Source organism: Sus scrofa, chromosome 7 (assembly GCF_054392235.1).
Source record: "Sus scrofa isolate SSC_HxYL_T2T_F1_AM1 chromosome 7, Sscrofa_HxYL_maternal_Yorkshire_Landrace_v2.0, whole genome shotgun sequence".
Classification (NCBI taxonomy): domain Eukaryota; kingdom Metazoa; phylum Chordata; class Mammalia; order Artiodactyla; family Suidae; genus Sus; species Sus scrofa.
The window spans coordinates 108169550-108193478 of NC_139389.1; the positions used below are offsets into that span (position 1 = coordinate 108169550).

At 52.2% G+C, this 23929-nt stretch overlaps 1 protein-coding gene across 8 annotated transcripts in view; it reads right to left on the reverse strand.

Annotated features, from left to right (window-relative positions):
• The window catches only part of MIDEAS (mitotic deacetylase associated SANT domain protein), a 72038-nt gene that overhangs the window by 37539 nt on the left and 10570 nt on the right, over positions 1-23929 (reverse strand). For 2 of the 8 annotated variants that reach the window (XM_084969688.1, XM_084969686.1), the window contains exon 1: positions 5934-6260. The exons of 5 other annotated variants lie outside the window; for them this stretch is intronic. The gene's annotated coding sequence lies outside the window, so the exon portion shown is untranslated. Of the gene's footprint in view, positions 1-5933; positions 6261-23929 lie in introns of those variants that run through there. One more of the 8 variants, XR_014811103.1, reaches the window with a different exon arrangement.

The window sequence follows — 23929 nt, forward strand, 5'->3', positions numbered from 1 at the left end:
CCTCCACCCTCCTGGGCTCATTCTCAGAGCAATAAAAGAGAAAGTGCCATCACCTGAGGGGGGCTGGTGAGAGGGTGGCCACGAGCAGGGACACCAGAGGCACCAGAGCCTGAAGGGGGCAAGTAAGTCTGCCCCGAAGCCACCACAGTGAATGTCCCACAAGTGGAAGTGCCCGCCTGGTTATTTTTGGCAGCTCTTCTGCCCAAAGCCAGCAGGGAAAGGCAGCTGCTAGCAACATGGGAAGACTGTTTACACTGTTAACGCTCACAGTGTTTGCGAGCACTGTGCAGGGACAAAAGAGCACCAGCAGCCACCAGGCAGAGGGGCCTCTGCCCCCTGTCTTCCTCTCCCGACTGTCCCTGTACGGTCCAAGCTGCAGGCTGCACAGCCCACAGAGCATGGGTACTTCTGCTTTCAGACAGATCCAGTCTCCCAACCGCAGAAAACTCACTTGCACACACACACACAGACAAATAAATAACTATGGAGCCAGCTGAAGACTGGGCCACACCCAGGAGCTGAGACAGTATTGCTCTGGGTTCTTCCTGCACTGAAGTGGCCCTCCCTGTTTCCAAATTGGGAGGGGCAGGGACCAGGGGCAGGACACAGGAGCAGCTCTTCTCTCCTGGCTTCTGAGGCGAAAGTGGGTACAGTAGATGGAACCTCAAGGAACCCGATGCCTCTCAGCTTCCCCATTTGAAAGTGAAGGAGTTGGACTAGAGGTTCCAAAGCGTTCTCCAGCTCTGGGATGACTCCTGGGAGCCGGGGAGCCCAGGACCATGACCCAGGGCCAGCGGGGGAGGTCAGACAAAACAAAGTCAGGGAGGGAGCTGAGGCCAGCCGGGTACCGGCTGCAGGAGCTGCCAGCAGACTGGGAGGAGGCAGCGGGGAGAGCAGCCTCCACGCACACTGGGGATCTCGAGTTATCACTCACACCCGCTTCTCAGCTCCCTTCTGAGCTCCAGGGCCTTCCCCTCCAAGGAACTGGCAAATTCTGGCAACAGCAGGCCAGACCGGGGCCTCCATCTGCCCAGCTGCTGGAAAAACCTGGGACTCGAAATCCCTCACTATTTTTCCTCCCCTCTGGACCCCATTTCCCCAGAGAAGATGGGGGGCCTCCGAAGGGAACCCCCTTCTGGCTGCCAGCCTGGTGGACTTGCCTCTCTCCAAGCTTGGGCCTCAGCAAACCTGCCCCTGCTGCTCTGCTCCCCCTCCCCAGGACTCCTGGTGGAAGAAGTGTTGCCTGGAAAATAACACTCACCGGGAGCTCCCTGTGGCTGGAGAGAAAGGCGGAGGGAACAGGGAGCACCCTCCCCAGCTGGCCACAGCACCGGGCTGTGTTCCAGGAAGAGCAAGATCAAGCACCCCGGCCAGGGCCGCCCCAGGCCTCCAGCCCCCCTCCTCCCCACCGGCCCAGCAAAGCACAGCCAGCAAGTCCAGTCAGTCAGGGAGCCCCAGACCCTCACTCTAGCAAAAGCCCAGCTCTCTTCTTACATGTGGCAACTTTCTTCTTAGATACTATCTTGGTGCCCCCCACCCGGCCCCTGCTACTTCAATTGGGAAAAGAGCCAAAGTGCTCCTAGGAGCAGCTCCCACCCCAGGCTCCACCCAGACCTCCTTTGAGGTCATACTGGGAGGCTGCAGGTGAAGCGAAGACAAGGGGACTTTTTCCTTGGCTGAGAAAGCTGACTTCCTCCCACTCACGTGAGCAGTTCTGCCTAAGGCCTGGGCAGATAGGTTCCTGAGAGCACAATCTGAGCTCTGGGAAGTTGAGCCCTTAACCCTTGGCTGCAGGGACAGATCTCTTGCAAAAATTCACGGGCACCAGGGTCTGGGCTGATCTAGGCTGGGGCATATCACACAGATGTGCCCAGGGCTTAGGGGGTTTGAGATGAGCTTCATTTACACAAGCCCCAGTGCCCTCCGACCACAAAAGAGATGCCCCCTTTATTTCCTCTTCCCTGGAAGGGGCAAAAGGCAAACAGGAGCTGGGCATGGTAGGAACCTGTAAAATGCTAGTCGTCATCTGTTGAGCACCTACTATGTGCCAGTCGTTTTGCATGCAGAGTCTTATTTAACCTTCGCAGCAATCCTATGAGGAATTATTATCATTCCCATTATATAGGCAGGGAAACTGAGGCTCAGGAAATAACCAATGCCAAAGCCACACGGCAAGTGGGGAAGCTGGAGTACAAACCCAGGTCTGCCCAGGCCTGGTTCCTGTGCACCCACCAGGCTTCCTTTAGACTCACTGCCTAAGTTATTGTCCACACACCATCCAGGAATGATGTTCTGAGTGTGGGGGCGGAAGTAGGTGTGGACAAGTTTTGCTTGATGGCTCTGGAATCTGAATTGAGGCCCCATAACTATTATTGTTCCTGTGTGACTGTAAGAGCCCCTGTAAGTGAACGTGTGTTTGGGGTGGAGGGAGGGTGATCCGGATTCCAAATAGCAGTTTCCAACACCAATGTTATGCTGTAATGCTTCTGATTCATAAAATGAGCTCACAGTCTCAGGGTATCCTGAATGCTGCTTCGAATGCAAATGCAGATCCCGTAAGTAAGAACTGGGGATTTCAGCACACTCCACCCAGCTCCCATACAGCTCGTGGAGTTTTAGTTCAGCCACACACAGAGCGATCCTGTGCGGAAGCTACTCTTCCAACAGAACTCGACCCCTGGATGCATTTCCTGCAGCCTCTGGGATGTCAGGGAAGACGGGAGCCCCCAGGCTGCTTCTACACTAATGCACACACACAAGCAGGAAGGGTGCCAATTGGCCTGGTTAAAGGAAATGCCCAGGTTAGCAGATTCCCAGGCAGGAAGCTCCAAACTGTTTCACCCTGAGGTCCAGCTGGGGGCAGGATTACTGGGACACACTCTCCAGAATGCCAGTCATAGGGCAGTGCCAAGAGACTGGGTTCACCAGCACATGAACCAACCCCTTTTTTTTTTTTTTTGTCTTTTTCTAGGGCCGCTCCTGTGGCATATGGAGGTTCCCAGGCTAGGGGTCAAATCAGAGCTGTAGCCACCGGCCTACGCCACAGCCACAGCAATGTGGGATCCGAGCCGCGTCTGCAACCTACACCACAGCTCACAGCAATGCCGGGTCCTTAAACCACTGAACAAGGCCAGGGATCGAACCCGCAACCTCATGGTTCCTAGTCGGATTCGTGAACCACTGCACCACGACGGGAACTCCTTTTTTTTTTTTTTTTTTTTAGGGCCACACCCAAGGCATATGGAGGTTCCCAGGCTAGGGGTCAAATTGGAGCTGTAGCTGCCGGTCTACACCACAGCCACAACAACGTAGGATCCAAGCCGCATCTGCAACCCACACCACTGTTCATGGCAACGCCAGCTCGTCAACCCACTGAGCAAGGCCAAAGGATCAAACCTTCGTCCTCATGGATGCTAGTCATTCATTTCCTCTGAGCCATGACAGGCACTCCTTGCTCAACTAATACATATTAAACACCTACTAGATACTGGACACCGTGGGAATAACACAGGGGATATACTAGAGGCTACAATCATACTGAAAATGTGCCTTCAGGATTTGATATATTCATAGTAACTCACAAAATCCTCACCACAACTCTATGCAGAAGGTACAGAGACTCTAGCTCCCAGTTTATGTTTTAACCACCGCACTACAGTATGTACACGAATGACTGCATAAGGCTAAGTCTTCTCCAAAGAAATGCCCTTTGAAACAGGATTAGAAGGATAAGCAGGAAGCTCCCAGCCACTGGTGGCCATGAGCAAGGTTGACTTCTGGGAGACCCAACTGCAGGAGAGGGGCTATCAAGGCCAAAGATTGCTGGACTGGGCCCAAGCCCCTTCCAGGACACTGCCCCGTGTGTCCACTCCCCCAGTCCTTCTACTCAAGAGCTCAGAAGCCACTGGGCAGCCCTCCCCTGAGTTCTGCAGCCTTCAGCTGAAATCTGTGACTATATATTGTCTCTTTTCTTCATTTGTTAAAAGCAGCAGCCTACAGGGCTAAACACTGGAGCTATTTTTAAATCCCACATTTAAAAGTTGAACTCTCATCCCCATGGGCACTCCAGGGTACTCTTTCTTAGGGTGGGGTGAGGGGCTGACAAAGCCAGGGGGAGTGTAGGGACCCTCCAGGTTCTTGGCTCCCTGTCCCCTTGGGAGCTACTCAGACCAGAGTAACCTCCCAGAGACCAATCCACTTACAGTGGAGACTGAGTCAGAGCCATGCAATGAGATGGTTTATCACAGTAGTTGAATGTTTACACCCCTACCATTCACTGTCCAGAGCAGGAGGAAAAAGAGGACCCATAAATTTCCAACCTGGGACGGAGTCTCCCTTCCCCTTCATCCTGAAGCTGTCCAATGGCCTGTGAAACGGGTGCATTTCTCTGATGCTAAAGGGACACGTGCCTCACCATCCCCAAGAGGTTCTGGAACAATCCTGGTGGTTTCCTTCCCTCAGTGGGGGCCCCACAGGGAGGAGAGGCTTCTCCTTAGAGCTATGGCTCTTCCACCCTCACCAGGCCTCCAGTCTCAACCCTGAAGCTGCAGGGCCTGGAAGAGGCCAGACCTCCAGGCTACCACCAGGCCAGACTCCCCCTACTGGGACGAGCCGGACCTCCCCTCCCCCCCCAGCCACAACTGCTAACAGGGATCCCCTGCACAACACGTGCCAAGCAGGCCTCTACAGTCACCCAGGGTCGGCCAGCAGCCAGCTCTCCCTATCCCATCCTCCCCTGAGCAAGGATGGCACACAGGTCCCAGGTGGGGCAATGGAAGCAGGAAGTAGTCACCAAAGTTGTGACCAACAAAGTTTTAAGTGGGGGCAAGTAACTTCCCCTTTTCATCCTTCCAGCAGCTCACTCTGGAGGCTGGGATGGAATATCCAGTCCTCCAGGTCTGCCTTCCTGAGGCTTGACAGCCCCAGGCCCCTATCCTGAAGCTGGCGGGGGGGGGGGGGGGGGGGTGTGTGTGTGGAAAGGGGCTAGGATGGCTAGAGGTGCAACCCGGTGCGCACGGTCCAGGACGTGTGAGTTGGAAGGAGTATGATCAAGCCAGCTTGTATGCAGGGTCCAGACAAAACCTGGGCTCCCGAGTTCCGCACAGGCGCTACCAAATGCAGCACAAGGAAAGGCGGCAGCACAAGGAAAGGCGGCCGGGAGAGCTCCGCAGGCCGAGGCGGTGCGGAGCGGACGAGGGGATGAGAGGTCTGAGGTGCGCCAGGAGTCGGCAGCGCCCGGGGGCGCGGGATCAGGCCAGCCCGCCTGCCCAAAACGCTCCAGCTTAGGCCTCTGCCGCACTAGCTCCGCTTGTCTGCCACCCCTACATCTCTGTTCCCCAAACTCCCGACGCAGAGTTTCCACGTCCACGTTCCCGTGCACATGGGAAGGCAAAGGGGATCCCGTGCCTAATTCCCGCAGCTCGTGAGCCCCTCCCGCGCCTCGCGGCCCTGGGCTCTGTCACGCAAGCGGGTCTCTGAGGACACCACATTTTGCTCAGGCGGAGGAGGAGCAGTCGTATTCCAGAGCCGCGACCGCGGCCGCGGGCCCGGCGGCTAGGGAGGGTTTTCCTGCCGGGGCCGCGCCCGGGTGGGCGGGAGCCGCGCGCGAGCTGCGTAGCTGCACAAACACGGCGGGTTGGCGCTGCACACGCAGCTGCGGCCCGCGGGTGCGGGCCTCCGAGGGGCGGGTGGCAGGGCGGCAAACACACGCACACACGCACGGCTCCCACGGCCGCCCCGGCCGCAGAAGTTGTCGCGCCGCGCTCCCCAGAGCCGCGCGCCCCCGCTCCGGGCCGCGCCTGCAGAGCTGCAGCCCGCGCACCCAGCCGCCACTGCTTGCGCGCAGCCCGGGGTCCCTTGGTCGCCGCCGCCAGGGAAGGCTCAGCGCCGAGCCGCGTGCAGGCCTCGGTCGCCGGCTCGGCAGCCCCACTTACCCCGCTCGTGCCCGAGCTCCGCCATCGGTTTGTTCCCCTTCCGCCGTGAGCCGCCGCCTTCGATCGCCTCCCAGGCTCCAGCCGACTGCACGCACTCCCGATTTTAAAAACAAACAGGCGCCGCCGCCTCCCCGCGGCGCTCGCACGGCTTCCGCCAGCCCGCGCCTCCTAAGGCTGGGAAGTTTGCTGGCAGGGCCCGGGCGGGACGCGCGGGCTGTCACCCCTCGCTCGCGGCGCAGGAGCCTCGGCGCACCCCGCGCCCGTGGTGTCCGCCTCGCGATCGCTCTCCCTCCCTCCGTGTCACCCCCAGTCCTGCGATGCAGTGTCAGGATTGCACTGCTCTGACTCATCGGTTGAGCTCACAGCTTGAAAAAAAAAGAGAGAGAGAGAGCGAGAGGCAACAGCGAAGGAGGAGGACTCTGGCGTGCTACAAAGGATTGCACAACTCAGGGCTGGGAGCGCGGAGCGCCCAGCGGCCGGCCGGCGCGCGCGGCACCGCGGCGAGCAGGAACCAGCTCTACCACTTCATCAGCACAACTGTCTCGGGTCGGCCTCTCAGCCAGCAGGCCCGGCGCCGCCCACTTCCTGCGACCAAATAAGGCTCGGGAAGGCGTCTTTAAACCTCCGGCGGCTGTCGGGGCTGGGGATTTCCAGCAGACCTCACCTCCACTCCCGAGTCAGTCGCCACCCTCCCCCAGCCCCGGCCGGCGCCCCGGACGGCTTTGCTGGAACCGTCAGGCCACGCGGCTCGTCCCTTTCACACCAAGGTCAGGAGGAGACGGTGACGAAATGTTTGGAAACCCATCGGGCCTGCCAGGAAAGTATGTGTGTGATGTTGGGGAGGACACAAGTCGCTTTCTTCCACAAAGAAAACTCTGGTTTGGGATACGGCAAAGCATGCACCGTCCTCGCCAAGGCACTTTATTAACCGTCTCCCCAAGTTTCACTTTTTGGCTTATCAGCGTCCTAGTGGTGTAAAGGTTATTGAGAAACTGGTCTCAGCCCCTATAAAAGACCCATATCTCAATTACTTTGGTGTTGAAAGCTCCTGGGTTTAATCCTGGAGACTGAGGCCAGAGCTGGGCAGCTTTTCACTGCATATCTCTCTTTCCCCTGCCTTCCCTACCATCCCTGATGCCTCCTCAACTGGCGGGAAGATGGGAAACATTTCTGCTATTCAGGAGGTTCTTGCTGCCCACCCTCCACCCCACCCCCGAAACAATGAGGCTCCAGGAGCCAAAAGAAAAGTCCTGAGCAGGGAGCCCTTTTTTTCTGGCTCCTTTTTGTTTCTCCCAAAGAGATGAGTCAGATGGAGATTTTTCTTTGAAGGAAAAGCTACTGGACACTATACTGTGTCCTGGCACCTGCTTTTCCCCTGTGGCCAGTCCTGAGAAGCAGGTGCACGCCCTGCTTTCTCAGGGGGAAAGAGAGGGGCAGCAGAATGTAATTCTCTCAGTCCCTCTGAGCCCGCCAGGCAAGGACTTTCTCCACCAAGCCCCTCCCCCGGCCTCCAGGGGATAACAGAGCCAATGCTGATACTTTCTGACTAGAAACCTTGGAATAACCACACTTGCTCCTAAGGGGTATGACCTTCCTGTCCTCTTCCACCCCTTTGCTGGCAGGGGCACCTGTGTGTATCTGGAGCTCACACCTTACCCAGGGGGAAAAGGAATTATTTGCATCATGGTCTGCATGGTATGACAGACATGTCACAGTAATGACAACTTAGTCTTAGTATAGGCAAAATAAAGATAATTATGCCAGGGAACTGGACCGGATGACCTCTTAAAATTCCTACCAGTTTAAAATCCATGATTCCGTCATAGTAAAAAATGAAGGGGGGGAGCCAGGGAAACCCACAAAAAAAAGCCCAGACACTTGGATTTAGCATCTGCTCTGACAGTATTGTTCCTGACAATTCTGAAAGCATGTCCCCACACACAGCCTTCTTAGCAACCCTGCGTGTGAGGGCGTTTCGGCCTGCTCATTTTATGGATGAGAACACTGAGGTTCAGAGAGGTGGTGTGACTTGCACACGATCACAAGGCAAGCCTATAGTTTTTTCCCCCTCTCTGTTCCTCTTCCCAATTCCCCCAGAGGAAGGCAGTGAGCAGCTGAGGGACTGGGGTGCTTAGGCATGCAGGCCCCTAAGTAGAGGCTAGACTTTCTCGGGCCTCTTGGCAGAGGCTCAGTATAAAGCCTTTTTGTTTTCTCTATTTGTTTTGTTTTGTTTTGTTTTGTTTCTCCCACTGACACCTCATCCAAGTGAGGGAAGCAAAAGCCAAGCCATTTGGTCTCCACTGCCACTGCTGCCAGTTTCCTCTGCAGACCTGCAGGTGTCCTGACCTCCCCCAGGCCCAGAGCCAGCCCCCAGAGAGCCAGTGCAGACCAGCCCAGGGAAGTTCCCCACCAAGCAGAGCCTCGGCTGGGGAGCACATTCCTCGAAGAACCTGCCGCCATGGAGCCAGGGCCTGGTCTCCAGGGAACAAGAGGGAGCCACTCCAAAGGGCACTCCTCAGCCTTGTCCTGTCAGGACTTCCTCCCTGTCCCACGCTGGGCTGCTGGGCCAGGCCCAGGAAGCAGCACAGGGAGCAGAGGTAGATGGCAGGATGCATGAGAACCTGAAGTTGGTGACCTGGAACAGCCCTGCTGGGGCAGCACATGTTTTCACCCCAATTCAGACTTCCAAATGCAGGTCACCTCACAAAGAAAGCAGGGAGGAGAAGGGGCATGTGCCTGTGTCCGGGAGGAGGGCCCAAGATGGTCCCAGATGGCCTGTGCCTGGCAGGAGAAGTCTCCCTCCCAAAGGCAGGCAGATGAGGATGTGTAAAGAAAGCTGCAGCTCTTCCGGGAAAGCCCTGGAGGTCAGTTTTGCTGCAGATATGACAGTGCAGAATCACTGACGTGTGAAGTGAAAGTTTTGGTTTTAGAAGCTCCAGCTCTTCCTACAGCGGCAGCTAAGAAGGGTGATCTTTGGGGAAGGGGAAGGGGAAAAAAAAAAGTGGTGGTCCAGGGACCTTAAGAACACAGCGAGCATTTCTGTACCATCAAGCTTCTTTACAAACTGGAGGAAAGAGAGGCGTACAGAGCTCCCGTTCCCAGCAAGTGATGGCTGAGAAGCGCTCCAGGAAGCAAAGAACCCTAGACAGGATTCCAAACCCTAGGTCCCAGTGATGGCAGAAGAAGCCATTAGAGAGGCTTGCCAGAACCACATCAGCTCTCTGGACTCCGCTCAGACTGATCCCTCACTGCCCTGAGCGGTCATCACCAGTGTCACTTCTGGGACAAACTGAGACCATTAAGAAGCTTCCAAGGCTGACGCTCTTGGGATAGACCATGACGGAAGATAATATAAGAAGAGGAATGTATATATACACGTGTGACGGGGTCCCCTTGCTGTACAGCAGAAATTGACACAACACCGTACCTCAACTTTAATTTTAAAAAAATAGAATTGCAGAGGAAAGAAGGGCTCAATTCAGGCTCCCAAAAGTTCTTTTCTAAGTCTTTTTTGAAAGCAACCAAAAGACAATCAAATGACATTTTAGGAGAAAAAAAAAAGAGAGAGAGAGAAGCTTCCAAGGGTGAATTTTGTGGTATGTGAATTATATCCCAATAAAGCTGTTATTAAAAGGAGAAAAGAGTTTCCAAGGAAGCCAGATTCTCACCCCCAACCACCTGCCTCTATTAATGTTCTGCTTCCATCATTCATATTTAAGAGGCATTTTCAGAGTTCCCGTTGTGGCGCCATGGAAACAAATCTGACTAGTATCCATGAGGATGAGGGTTCGATTCCTGGCCTTGCTTAGTGGGTTAAGGATCCAGTGTTGCCGTGAGCTGTAGTGTAGGTCACAGACATGGCTTGGATCCCCTGTTGCTGTGGCTCTGGTGTAGGCCAGCAGCTGCAGCTCCAATTTGACCCCTGGCCTGGGAACCTCCATATGCCACCTGTGTGATCCTTTAAAAAAAAAAAAAAGACATTTTCTTCACCCCAAACTCTATGCCTACTTTTTTGTCCTTTTTCCACTGTCCTTTCTCTGTCAGGCCTTTTCATCAAGGCGAGCACACATGGTTGCTCAAGTGAATAACCAACCTTTGCAGGAATGTGGGGAACTGGGGGTACAAAGACCTTTGAGGAAATCAGAAGGCCACAGTGCTGGGTTCTTTACGTCTCTTATGTTCCCTGTGTCCCTGTTGTCATTTCCCTTTTCAGAATACAAGTATTACCTCTCAGACCTCATTACGTACAGTTACGACAGAAGAAAGAGAAGGTTGTAGAAAGAACAGGGAACCAGGACTGAGTTTGGGTCCTACCTGCCTGAAGCCCATCCACAGTGTGATCTTAGGAAAGTTGACACGTTCTCATGTTTTGGGTCCCTAAGGGATGCATGTAATTATTTGCTGCACAAACAATAAAAGAATGCCTACCTTCTAGGGACTTTGGAGAATCACAAACACAAAAAACTACCTTATAACTGTATCATGCTATGTGCCTATAAGAGGTTACTTTTTTTTTTTTTTTTTTTTTTTAACTGTTTTAGTCTATATCCCTTTCTCCCAAACCTGGCTTCTCCCTTTCAAGAACTTAACCCAGTCAATATTCTTTTTCCTCTAAAACAAACAAACAAACAAAAAAGCCAAAAAAACCCCAGATCCACCCCCACTAACCTCAGGGTGACCCTCTGCTGGGCTCCATCCAAAACTGACTCAGGGACCCATCCCGGTGTCTCTCCAGGCTTCTGCACAGTTCCCGCCCTTTGTGTCCTTCCCACCAAGCTTCTCCTCAGTGCGCCCACCCATCCTGAACAGGGACACTCCTTTGACACCTGAGTCTTCTCTTCACCCCTTTTTACCACGTCCTTTCCGAGGGAGCAGGGAGCTTATAACCCCAGCCATGAAGTTAAGCCACCGTGTCCTGAGAGGTCCCACCCTGTCTTCTCGTTAAGTCCCACACTGTCTTCTCTTTCACCCTTGAAAGCCCAGGGGGCCTCCGCCCCAGTTCACATTTACCTCACCTGTTCCGGGGCAGGGCCACGCCTGCCACAGCAGCCCACAGCTGTCCCCATCCAGTGCCCACCCACCCCCCGCCACCTACCCCGCCTCCACCTCCCTCTCTCACAGGCCTGGGCCAGGTTCTGAGTGCCTTTGTCAAGCCTGAGAGGGAGATTCTGCAGATGTCCCCAGTTGCTGCTGTCACTCTGGGAGAGACGTCTGGCTGGGTATAGAGAGAAGGACAGAACAGGTGTGGCCGCCAGGGAGGGCAGGCCAGCAGGGCCACGGGGACAGAAACTCCCTTTCTTCACAGAACCAGAGCTGTCAGCTTCCCAAAGACCTCTTTTCTGCAAGCCCCACATCCCCTGCAGAACTAGCCCCCGACACACTCCTTCTCTGGTTGTTCTCTGAAGGTCGGCTGTCCTACCTTGTGTCTGTGCACCGGGAGGAACTTAGACCTCCGAGAGCGAGTATGTGCACTGAGCATGCTTTAACGCAGTATTTTGTAAATGAGAACGAATACAAATGCTGCATCTTGAACTAGAATGCAAACTTCACATTTAGGGGAATGTACAGGTTAAGAGCACAGGCTGAGACTTGAGTCCAAATCTTGGCTCACACCAGCTGGATGACCTTGAGCAAGTTATTCAACCACTTGATTTTTTTTTTTTTTTTTGTCTTTTTAGGGCTGCACCTGCAGCATACGGACGTTCCCAGGCTAGGGTTGAATCAGAGCTGCAGTGTAGCCACAGGCCTAGACCACAGCTCACAGCAATGTCAGATCCTTAACCCACTGAGTGGGGTCAGGGATGGAACCCAAGTCCCCATGGATACGGGTCAGGTTTGCTACCACTGAGCCCCAACAGGAACTCCCCACTTGATTTTCTCATGTGCAAAATGGGGAATGATACGTAAGAACTTAAACAGTGTCTGGGGTCCCCTTGTGGCACAACAGGTTAAGTATTTGATGTTGTCACTGCAGCAGCCCAGGTCACTGCTGTGGCATAGTTTGGATCCCTGGCCCGGGGAACTTCCATATGCCACAGGAGTGGCCAAAACAGACAAACAAACAAACAAATGACCCAAAACACAACAAAACAAAAAAAGGCATCTGGTGTATAGTAAGTCGTTTATAAATGTTGGCTACCATTTTTTCTCATCTCCCAACTGATTTTCTAGTCTTGCACACTTAACCATCTACACTGACACCAGAGTGATCACAGCCCTTTTCAATAGCTCCCCTCAGCTACTGCAAAAGCTGACACTGTTAGCCAGACTGTACGGCGCTTACACTTCTGGAATGATCCAGCTCTGCTCTACTTTCCAGCCCAAGGCCCACACAGCCAAACAGCCCGAAGTTCCCAATATGCTTGCTTTCTCACATATGCTCCTCCCCCCTTCACTTTCGTCCAAAGTTAAATTAAACACACACCCTGGTCTTGATTTGAGCTTAATGGTGATTCTTCCAAGAAGCCTCCCTTGACTCCTCCAGGCAGAGAATGGCCACTGGAGTGTACACTGCGGGAGCCCTCTCAGGGCTCCTTAACAGTCTGGTGCAGCGTGTCCCAGCTACTGTGAGTGTCGGCTGCTAAGGGCTCACAGCTGACCCCTCCTCAGAGATCACCTTTGCTGGGAGAGAGCACTGCAGCCAATGACTGAGTGGGAGGGTTGCAGAGGAGGGGGTCCAAAAGGCCAGCACCCCTTTGCCTCCAGGGAGGATAAATCTGCAGTGGGGCAATTCACATTGCAGGGCTCCCTGAGGGAGCTGGCTGAAGCTAGCTCCAGCTGCAACACATTCTTCCTGGCATAGCTGCTTCCTCAATCCAAATCGGCTTCCCTCATTCCCTTCCTCCTGAGAAGAGGTCCTAAATCAATCCCAGGCACCCCAAACTGTCTCGGTCTCTGTCCCTAAAGATCAGAACACTCTCTTTTATTCCCATGGCCTCCTCTGTTTACCTTGACTCCATCTCCTACACACTGTCCTAGCGCTGCTTCCTGCGCCGTGGAGTTAAAGGGCACAGCCTAGATCTTAGTCACCTTGTAAGCTCCTGACCATGGTGAGTGCTGAGTTAATGCTTGTTGATAAACGCATGCATAAAATAATGTTTGTGAAAAGCTGAGGTAAGCCATAAAATGTAACGATTATCACTGCTTTCCTTACTATTTCATTTTTTTTCATTCTAAGATGCACATTCCCTCCCCCATTTTACTAGCTCTGAAATCAGGATACACCTGACAATTGAGAGCACATTATGGTTTAATCAGGAGCAACTTTCATAGCTGTGCATAAAATAATGGTGTTGGGTTCTTGGGGGGTTTTTTTGGCCACCCCGCGGCATATGGAGCTCTGGGGCCAGGGATCCAAGCCGCAGCCTCAAACGAAGCAATGCTGGATGCTTAACTCATTGTGCTGGGCCGGGAATCAAACCCACATTCCAGCTCTCCCAAGATGCAGCCGATCCTGTTTTGCCACAGAGGGAGCTCCAAAAGAATGGTCATTTTATAATCACAGGCTTCTCTGGTTCAATGGTGTATATTATTTTCATCATGATTGCTATTACTATTACTACTGCTACTGTTACTCCTCCTGAGATCTCCTGGGTTCTGGAGACTTCAGGGCAAAGTCCACAGAGCTTAAGTCTTGAGCTCTGGAGCTGTCGGGCAAGTTCTCATAAAGTGAACTGCGGTTCCCCAGGGATCATAGGACCCCTGTGTCTGGACACCTAGGGAAAGCCCCATGAAAGCAAGGTGATGTAAGACAAGCTTTGGACTGGGAGCCAGGAGAACAAAGATCTAAGACTAATTCTTGCTCATTTTCTGGATGATCCCACACAAGACCTAGGAACACGTTTATTGAGCACCAACTAAGCCTGACACAATGTAAGCCCAGTGGATCTACCCAGCACCCTGAGAGGAAGCCATCACCCTCATTTGATAGACAAGGAAGCTGAAGTTCAAAGAGCTTAATCCGGAGTTCCTGTTGTGGCTCAGCGGAAATGAATCCGACTGGCATCCATGACGATGCCGGCTCGATCCCTGGCCTCGCTCAGGGGGTTGGGGATTCAGCGTTCCCATAAGCTGTGGTATAGGTCGCAGATTAGGCTTGGATCCTGAGTTGCTGTGGCTGTGGCATAGGGCAGCAGCTGTAACTGATTCAACCACTACCCTGTGGACTTCCATATGCCGTGGGTGCAGCTCTAAAAAGACAAAAAAAAAAAAAAAGTTAAACAGCTCTTCCAAAGTCAGACAGGTGGAATTTGACCACTGGGCTCTCTGGGTCCTTCTCTGCTGTACGAGGATGCCTCTCTGGGCCTGCGTTTGCCCAGTAAAAAAGTCAAATAATGAGGGGTCACAGACTGGAGACGCACAAGCCATTCTCACTCCCAGATATAGCGTATTTGACTCAATGAATGTGTTTTATTTTAATAGAATTACATTTATTGTCAATGTTTATTTACATCAGGAGATTTAAGCTAAAAATCAGAGTTTCTAGTTTGCCACGAAAAAAACTGGAACACTGGCCACACTCCCTCCTTCTTGGGGGTGCAGCCAAGCAGCAGCACAAAGGGCATGGCCTTCTAAAGGAAACAGCACTGCCACAGGAGGCACCGCGATGGGGCACACGCAGGTTCCACCCCTTCCCGGGCCATGGGTCACGGTTGTTTATCATCCCTCTTGTGCTGCTTTCTTGCACCAGCCAGCCTCTGCTATTGCGATCCCCCCCCCATTCCCTACAGGCCTTTGAGTGGGTGACCCTTACACCGGATGAACTCCAGCGCCCTCTCCAGCCCTCACAACCTGTGGCTCCTCCCAGAATCTCCCAGCTCGGCCCTCTTCCAAGGAGGTCACTTTATGACCCACTCAGACAAGCAAGTGCTGCTTTGCACCTACCTCCCCTCTGCCTCCATCGCAGCCCACCCCCCGCCTGTCCCTCCCAACCTCTCCCACTCCCATCCCCATGCCCACCGTGCCAGCCAGTCTGAGCCATGCGGGCAATGGAGGGAGCAGCTGCGGTGGTGAACCAGGCAGGTGTGGAGGTGAGTGAGCCTGGGTCAAGGGGTGGGGCCCCACCCAGGGAGGGAGGCCGGAGGAAGGCAGGACTTCATATTTCCCAACAGGAAAGTGGCTCAAGGAGATAAATGTGAGTGGGGAGGTTCTGCAGCCCCAGAAGACGAGCAGGGTTTGACACGGACGGAAACACGAGCGGTAAGTCATCAGGAGGAAAAATGTACCGTCTCAGCAGTAGTTTAAGATATGCAAATTAGAACACCATTAAGGACCCATTAAGGCCAGAGTCAACCTGAAAATCAGTAAATAAACAAGAAAGCTGCTACTGGCAGGGTCATCAGGAAACAGCTGCACATACATTGCTGTGCCATTATAAGCCATTCAAATCTTTCTAGAATTAGTGTGGGGGGGTTTCTTTCCATTTTTAAAAATTGTATTAAAGTGTAGTTGCTTTACAATGTTGTCATCTTTCTAGAATTTGATTCGGCATTGTGTGGCAAGTGTTTCAGACTTGACCAGGTAATTATGGTCAGGGGACCAGAACCCATGAAAACAATTTAAAATGCCACCACAAAGGAGTTTTTACAAAAGATGCTCATAGCACCTGTATAAAGACTCCCCAAGAGGAAATCCATTCATATAAACAATACGGTATGGTAACACAATGAACTATGAAAGGATTGACATAGAGAAAAAATCTGATGAAACCATTTGATGAAATCATGCTAGGCGACAGAGGCAGTAGAGAGAAAGCATAGAGGTAGACTCATAAAGTTAGAACTTCCACAGGATTGCTGGCAGCTATCGGAGGAGAATTCAGAAAAATGTAAATTGCTAAGCTGTACTGTTTACTCTGCTAAGTGGATCTAGTGGGTTAAATAATGATGTTGCGATGACGATGCTATGGACGATATAAAGGCCATTGAACAGGATTTCCTCAGCATAAAAATACCCCAGCCCGGGTCCCAGGGCACAGGTAGGCTCAGGCCCCAGGCTTGATGAGGGAAGGAAGAAGGAATGTAAACTAGGAGAGGAGGGGTTATGACTGCGGGCAGGGGGAGGGCCCCAGAGCTTCCCTTATCAGGAGAGCCCTGAAAGACACCTCTCATGAAAGAATCAAAGTTACACAAATAAACCCACACCATTTAACCCCCAACGTCCTGAGTGCTAACTCTTACTGCTGCATTTGCGCTCTCAATTTTACTAATACCTTATTTCAGCAACTTCAGAGGTGACACTGGTCCTCTTTGCGGGCTAGCCTAGGAACCCAACCACCATTTATAGCATTGTTTCTATGGAAATGTGTTTCAAGCATCAAGAAATTGAGCTGCTGACAACCCTGGGGCACACACGTGGTCTCTAAATTAGGGAACTGAGACGAGCAGTTATAGCTGGGTCCTGGGCTCAGGAAGGCAGCTTGCTTGTTACTTAGATTCTGTGTCAGTTAATACACCACCAGCCATGATCCGGTTGGAGGTGGCCCCCGGTCCCTGGAGGGGGTGGGGATGGGACCACGACATCTAGGCATGAACACCATACTCTAGGGAAGCACATGGATACCCCTCACACTCACCCCTGCCTCCAAACCCACCCCCAAGCCTCCGTGTTCTGGAAGACAGGAACCTGGCCTGAGCACCCTTTGTGAGTATCCAGGCCAGCCCGGCGCCAACACACTCTCCAGTTTCGCTCTGACCCTGGCAAACCTCCAGCTACAAGGCCCTATTTCAGTCTGATCGTGGAACAACAAACTCCAAATCTTTGACAGTTCTGGAATCAGGCTTTAGCGGATATATGCTCGTGATAATCCATCTCTCCACACGTTCTGTTGTGGAGGCTTCTGTGTTAGCAGGCTCCAACCTGCCCAGGGCTCTCCCGCTCCCACCCACCTCGGGAGTCCAAACAATACAAGGAGTCTCCACTTCCCGCCCTGGACTGCGCTAGTCACAGGGAAAGAATGATCATGGGCCCTCCAAACAGACACTCTGTGTGCAAGGAAGTGCCCCCCACCAAGAACCAAAGGCTGCACATGGGGAGGCAAACCCAAGAGGAGTGGTGGGTCAGAAGGCCGTTCACTAGGCGTCCCAAGGTTCTGAGATGCCAGAGATACGAGCAGGTGGTCAGAAGGTGATCAGAAGACAGTCAGCTGCTCGGCCACAGGCCACACCTGCAGCTGCAAGTCCCAGCAGAGTTCATGGCAAGATGGGAGCGGTCAGAGGGCCCAGCGAGCCAAGCCAGAGGTAGACTGGATGCATGGGGGGAGGGGGGCGCTTTATGAGGCTGGCACTAAAGGGCAACTCTGAGTTTCACTGCTCTAATAAAGACAAGCCACACTGCAAACACCCAAGACATGAATACACTGGGGCTCCATCTGGGTCAGGCAGGGCTGCAGGAGGTCAGTTTGCAAAGCATACCCTCCCAGCTCCCTGCCTGTGTGAACTGCAGAAGAAAGAATCTGCCTCCCTCTGCAGCTGGGCCTGCAGGACCAGGCAGCCTTAAGGCGAGTGGGCGGCTCAGAGCCAGAGCCTCAGGGCCACACGTGCTCTCTGGGCTGGTTCCCTGGAAACCCAGGTGTGAGCAATCACCTGGGCTCTGAGGCCACTTGGGGATCACCTGCACCAGGCAGCGTCCACCCTGGGAACCCTGAAGTTATACAGTTAGCCAGCCTATGAAGTCAGGCTTCTGGTTCCTAAAAGACTCAGTTAGCCAATCTGAATTCTCCAGCCCCTGCAGTGCTGGTGGCTGATAAGACACAGCAGTTCCTTCTTTTAGGTGGTAACAGATGAGAGGCTTGGAGTCCCTCCCCCTGGCCTCCCTCCCGCTCAGATCCAAAGACTTTGATACGTTAAGTCTTTTTAAAAGAAAAGGATACAATATATAAAATATAAGTGTATATTATACAAGTATTATAAAGTATATTACTATACATTGTATAATATATAAAAGTATATAAAATATAATATATATAAAGTAATTTCAAACACTCCATTCATAACCACCTCACCTAAATCTTGCATTTACCTTATGCCAATTTTTTTAATGATTTTTTTTTTCCATTATAGCTGGTTTAGTGTTCTGTCCATTTTCCACTAAACAGCAAGGTAACCCAGTCACACACACATGCATGCATTCTTTTCTCACATTATCCTCCATCATGCTCCATTATAAGTGAACTTTATGCCAATTTATACCAGAGCCAATGTAATCCATTTTCATACACTCATCAAGTGTCTGCGCGATTTCGCCTGCTAAAACAGAAACCATCTTTTCACGAAAATTCTTCAACATTTTCCCATGAATCCCTATCGTCTTCATATCAATTGAACAATGGCACAATATTCCACTGAGTCTAGGTGTCAGATTACACAGCCTTGTGGAACACTCAGGCTATTTACAGTTTTTTGCTATTTTAAACAATGTTGCTATAAATATCTCTGTGCATATAGCTCTTTTCCTTTCTAGAATTATTTCCTTAGCATAAATTCCCAAGAGTAAAACTAATACGTAAAAGGAAATTAACATTTTTATAGCTTCAGGTTCTACATTTTAAAAATATATTGTTCTGTATGTGTTACCTGGACTATTTTCCAAAGTAGTTTACCTGATGGCATCTCCAATCAATCAAGGTCTACCCTTAAAATCCACTTTTCCCAACTCCCCAGTGGGTCAGGCAACCGGAGCACAAACCTCATGGGTTTGTTTGTTTTTTAAGGGCCACAGGTGTGGCACATGGAGGTTTCCAGGCTGGAGATCCAACTGGAGCCACTGCTGCCCGCCTGCACCACAGCCACAGCAACGATATACCTGAGCTGTGCCTGTGACCTACACTACAGCTCAAGGCAACACCAGATCCTTAACCCACTGAGCAGGACCAGGGATCAAACCCGCATACACATAGATACTGGATGGGTTCGTCTGCTGAGCCACAGCAGGAACTCCCAAACCCCATAACTGAATGGAAACTGGAGGTGTCTCTATTGATTTAATGGGGAGGGATGAAGAAGGAGAGCAGAGATGTGGACAGGAAAGTGGAGAATGGATACGGAAAGGAGGAGGGGGCAGGCCCCACGGAGGCAGATCCCCAAAGAGATCCCTCCCCTAACAGGCCAATACCTCCCGAGGACATCAAACCCACCCCACCACCCAAGCTTCCTCTGAGCTGATTTTCCAGGCCAAGAACAAAGACACACGTCAAGGGGTTCCTAAAGGAGGTTTTAGAAATACCATGTGCTTTCATGTTCTGGAAACATATTTTGCAAACAACAGAAGCCACGCGTTCACCAGCAGTCAAGGAGTCAACCATGCGTGGGCTCAGCCTCCAGGGAGACACAACTTTGAGAAAGAAACTCTTTTAAGAAAGAAAGTCCACCTCATCAGCCATGGCAGAAGAATGCTCCCCCATGGCTCTCTCTAAGTGGGTGCAGACCCCAGATAACTATTGAGAGGGCCCTTGAGAGGAAGCCCAGGTCCCACCGTGAGGCACCATAAAAACACCACCTGCCAGACTCCGTGCCTAGGCTGAAGGAATTTCTGAGCAGTAGAGAACCATGTGTGGTCTAAGTGTCTCATGTTAACAGACCCCAAGTGCCTGCTTTGGGGTTCCGGCTGCACCCCGCAGTCACTGTCAGGGGAGCACTCCTCCTCCTCCTCTAACAGGAAGAGACACAGCCTGTCCTGACCAACGCCCTGCTGAACGGGGCTTGCAGTTTAGAGCCTCGATGTCCCCTCTCACGGTCTGCCGACATGTTCTCCCTAATACCCTCTCCATGCCAAGCCAGCAGACAATGCAGGCATGGATGCTAAGGGTCCGCCAAGGGCAACTGGTGTTTATCTTTCTTCAAGGGTTGGGCTGATGGGGAGGGAAGTCTCTGTCACCTTTAAACCAGCTTCCCGCCACAGGGTAAGGGGGGGCCCGGGTGCTGGGCTTTGAGGCCCTAAATCCCCTTCCCACCCTCACCAGGGTCTCACTCAGGCCCAGAGAAACAGCAAAGCCACCACGACAGTCGCTCTACCAGCAGGTTCAAAGGGAGGCCGTCAGCTCACCAACCTCATGCACCCCCTGACCTAGGCCAGGTTCTGGGCCCACCCACTGCACCCTCACATCCCTCAAGTCACCCTCCCAGTCCCAGCACAGGACACCTATGTGCCAGACACATGCCAGGCCAGGGAGGAGCTGCACACAGCTGATGCCAATGTCCTCCCGTGGGGAAGCCTGCCTGCAGATATGCCAAGTGGCAGCTCAGGAAGGCAGCAAGGAAGCAGGTGACTTCTGGTTGGTGGTGTGGGCGTCCGCCAGAAGGAAAAGGGCAGGGAGAATGTTCTAGGCAGAAGGACAATAATGCACAAGGCACATGGAAAACATACAGGCCATCCTGGGGGAGGGGAAGCATCAGGAGAAGAGGTACAGAGGTGGGCTAGGCACCAACGAGGCCCTTGGGAGCCCTTCAGAGGAGTGTGAGGTTTCTCCAGCAGGACCTGGGCAGCTCTCAAAGGTTTTTAAGAGGGGTAACACGATCAAAGCTGTGGTTTTTTGCTTTTTGGGTTTTTTTATCTTTTTTGTTCTTTTAGGGCCACTCCCACAGTATATGAAGGTTCCTGGGCTAGGGGTCCAATCAGAGCTGCAGCTGCTGACCTACATCACAACCACAGCAATGCCAGATCCGAGCCGTGTCTGCGACCCACACCACAGCTCATGGCAACGACGGATCCTTAACCCACTGAGTGAGGCCAGGGATCGAACCCACAACCTCATGATACCTAGTCAGATTCGTCTCTGCTGTGCCACGATGGGAACTCCCCAAAGCTGTGTTTTAATAAAGTAACTCAGATCCTTCAAGACTTCTTTTCCACTTCAATGTTGTTTTTAACATAATTCCATTTCATCTGGACAAAAATGGGCAAGTCGGTATAAACTGTGCCTGAGTCAACACTGGCTGGGAACTCTTCTGCTCCGTCCCTCCGCCCGGGGGCCGCCCTGACCCCACATGGGTGATCAGGCCTCAGCCTCCAGAATCACCTCCAGTGTGGGCTGCAAGAACCCGGCCCTTGACACACCCAGCTCCGTGGAGGCAGCAGCTTCCCATTTCCAGGCACCAGGGAAATGGTTTTGAAACACCGGCAGACACCACAGCCACGAGTCTTGTAGGTTCAGAACTGCATTTTCTTTTTAAGGGAAATTAATTCCTTGGTCTAAGGTTATTGGAAATGAATGACCAAGATTTCAGGCAAAGTGTCCTTCCTCTGAAGAGCTATAACTAGAGGATCCGAGGGCAAGAAGGGAGCTGGCACTCACCTAACCAACACCACCTCCGTGTTCGGATGCAGAAACCAGGCAGGGATGGGACTGGCGATGCTGACAGCCCCAGGCAGATGAAGCCCTAGCGCCCTTAGCTCTCTCTCAGGCAGGATATTGGCTAGAACATCTCCACTAGGGTGACATCTTCAGAACACAAAAAGGGCCAGTCCTTTGGCTTTGGACCTTAATCATTTCACAAATCAATCCTGAAGCTCAAACTCCAACCTCCAGTCAATAGCCAGGTAGCACCTCTCGCACATCTCAGGGTCTATGGGTCTTGCCCAACCCCAGCGGAGAAGCAGAATTCATGCTATAGCTGCATGTTGGCCAGAGAGAGCCAAGCCTTGGCATCTGTCCTTACAAGGCAGCGCTGAAGTTTTTCCCAGTGGCATCAAATGTGCAGGGAGGGTCCAGATGCTGGGTGAGCTCTCTTTCCACTGGAATCTTTCAGATTCCAGAGGAGAAATCCAACTGCTAATGAAAGGCTCAGATCTCCACAGCATGTAAGAATCCTAAGGTTTAGCTGGAGGCTAACGGATTCAGAAAAATGTCCAAAAAGATTAAGATGTGGCAGTTCCCGTCGTGGCTCATCAGAAACAAATCTGACTAGTATCCATAAGGACGCAGGTTTGATCCCTGGCCTCACTCGGTGGGTTAGGGATCAGGCATTGCCGTGAGCTATGGTGCTGTTCGCAGACTCAGCTCGGATCCTGTGTTGCTGTGGCTGTGGTGTAAGCCGGCGGCTACAGCTCCAAGCTCCAATTCAACCCCTAGCCTGGGAACTTCCATATGCCACACACACACACACACACACACACACACACACAAAGATACGGATTTTCAGTGGCTTACGGGGGCTGCCCCATCACCTCCTCCCATGTCCAGTACTTCCCAATCATCCCAGTCTGAGACTAGAATGGCTCTGGCTTCTATGGTGGACACCTCTCCCAGGTTCCAGGAACTTGGCGTTGTGAGCCCTTGGAGATGGGAGAGTTCCACTTGCCACTGGGGAAGCTGTAACCTCTCCTCCCCAACAATGACAGCATGTGACCTAAGCTGGCCAATAGGACGCTCAGCCTGGGCTCTGCCTCTGGATTGAGTGACACAAAGAGTCAGGGAGTTTTGAACCCATTCCAGAGGTGGTGGCAGCATTCAGGTTAGCTGGCAGCAGTGATGCCAGACCAGTGGCATCATCATCTTGTCTTTGGTTCCAGCTACTCAACTTCCTACAGGTCCTGACTGATTTTGGAGCCCGCTTCTCCAGATTTCCAGGATATTCAGTGAGTCACCAGATATCCTTCCAAAACATTCCTTTTCTTATTAATTTAGCCAGAGTCACTATCTGCTTACAGATCAAAGACTCGACTATCTCAACATGTTCTTCTACCTCCACACTGACTCCTCTGGCCCCCTACACAACACCTATGCTCAAGCTTCTATCTTTTCCTCTGGGGACAGCGTCTCCTATATTTATTTTCTCTCTCTCTCTCTGTCTCTTTTTGGGGGCTACTCCTGTGGCATACAGAAGTTCCCAGGCTAGGATCCAATCGGAGCTGCAGCTGCTGCCCTATGCCTATGAGTCACAGCAACTCAGGATCCAAGCTGCATCTACAACCTACACCACAGCTCATGAGAGAGGCCAAGGATCAAACCTGCATCCTCATGGATATGAGTGGGGTTTGTTACCTCTGAGCCACACAGGAACTCCCAGAGTCTCATTTAAATAATCACACATCTGAGAAGATCACAGCCGCCTGATAACGGCAAATATGAACAAATGTGGTAAATGCTGAATAGAACAACCACCCTAAGCCTGGTTCTGACCAGAGGCCCCAATTTGGGGCCTTAGTATCAAATAGTAAAAGGATTACCACTCCCTTGGACTCTTCCCTATTTCCCCATAAGCTCAGGGAAAGGTGAACTTGGAGTCAAGAAATCTGGTTTCTAGAACGTGCACCTGTCACTCCAACCCTGGGGCAGGTGATACCTATTCTCAGGGAGGTTAAATCAAATGAGAAGCCCCCATGTATGGCAAAGCCCCAGTAACCTTCTAATTCCTAAGTCAATCATTCTTTTCAGTCCTTTCTTTCTTGATGTCCCCAATGATCACTAGTTGGTCAATTTCAACTCAGTGTGATACAGACTCACAGAGAATTTTCCCTCTACCGTGTGTGATACTAGCTGCACAAAATTGTGGTCCCTGATGTCATAAAATGCAAAGCTCCCTCCTCCTTTGGCTTCTGACACCATGCTCCCCTGGCTTTCTTCCTCTCTATTGGTTCCTTCCTGGTCTCCACTGCTGACTCCCTCACACTGTATCCCTTAAATGCTGATCCCCAATGCTTTCCACAGGTGGGAAGCATCTCAGCTCCCCAGCTCCAATCGCCTTCTGTATTCTGGTGATTCCCGAGCATCTGTTCCAGAATGCCTGATAGACAGAGGGGGCTAACAGGAGGTAATCGGGTTTGTCTGGATATTGTCTTGAAGCCGTAGCTGCCCAGAAAGTAATCATTTTTACTTAAATGATATGTTTATTTGGAGTAGCTCGGTTAGAGTTCAAGGAGGGGGCAATGCCTCCTGCCCAGACTCATACATCCAACTACCCACTAGACAGTTCCCCTGGATGTCCCGCAGGCACCTCCAACTCAACAGGGCCGAAATTAGACCCACTGTCTCTCTCCTAAAATCCACCCCTCCTCCTCCA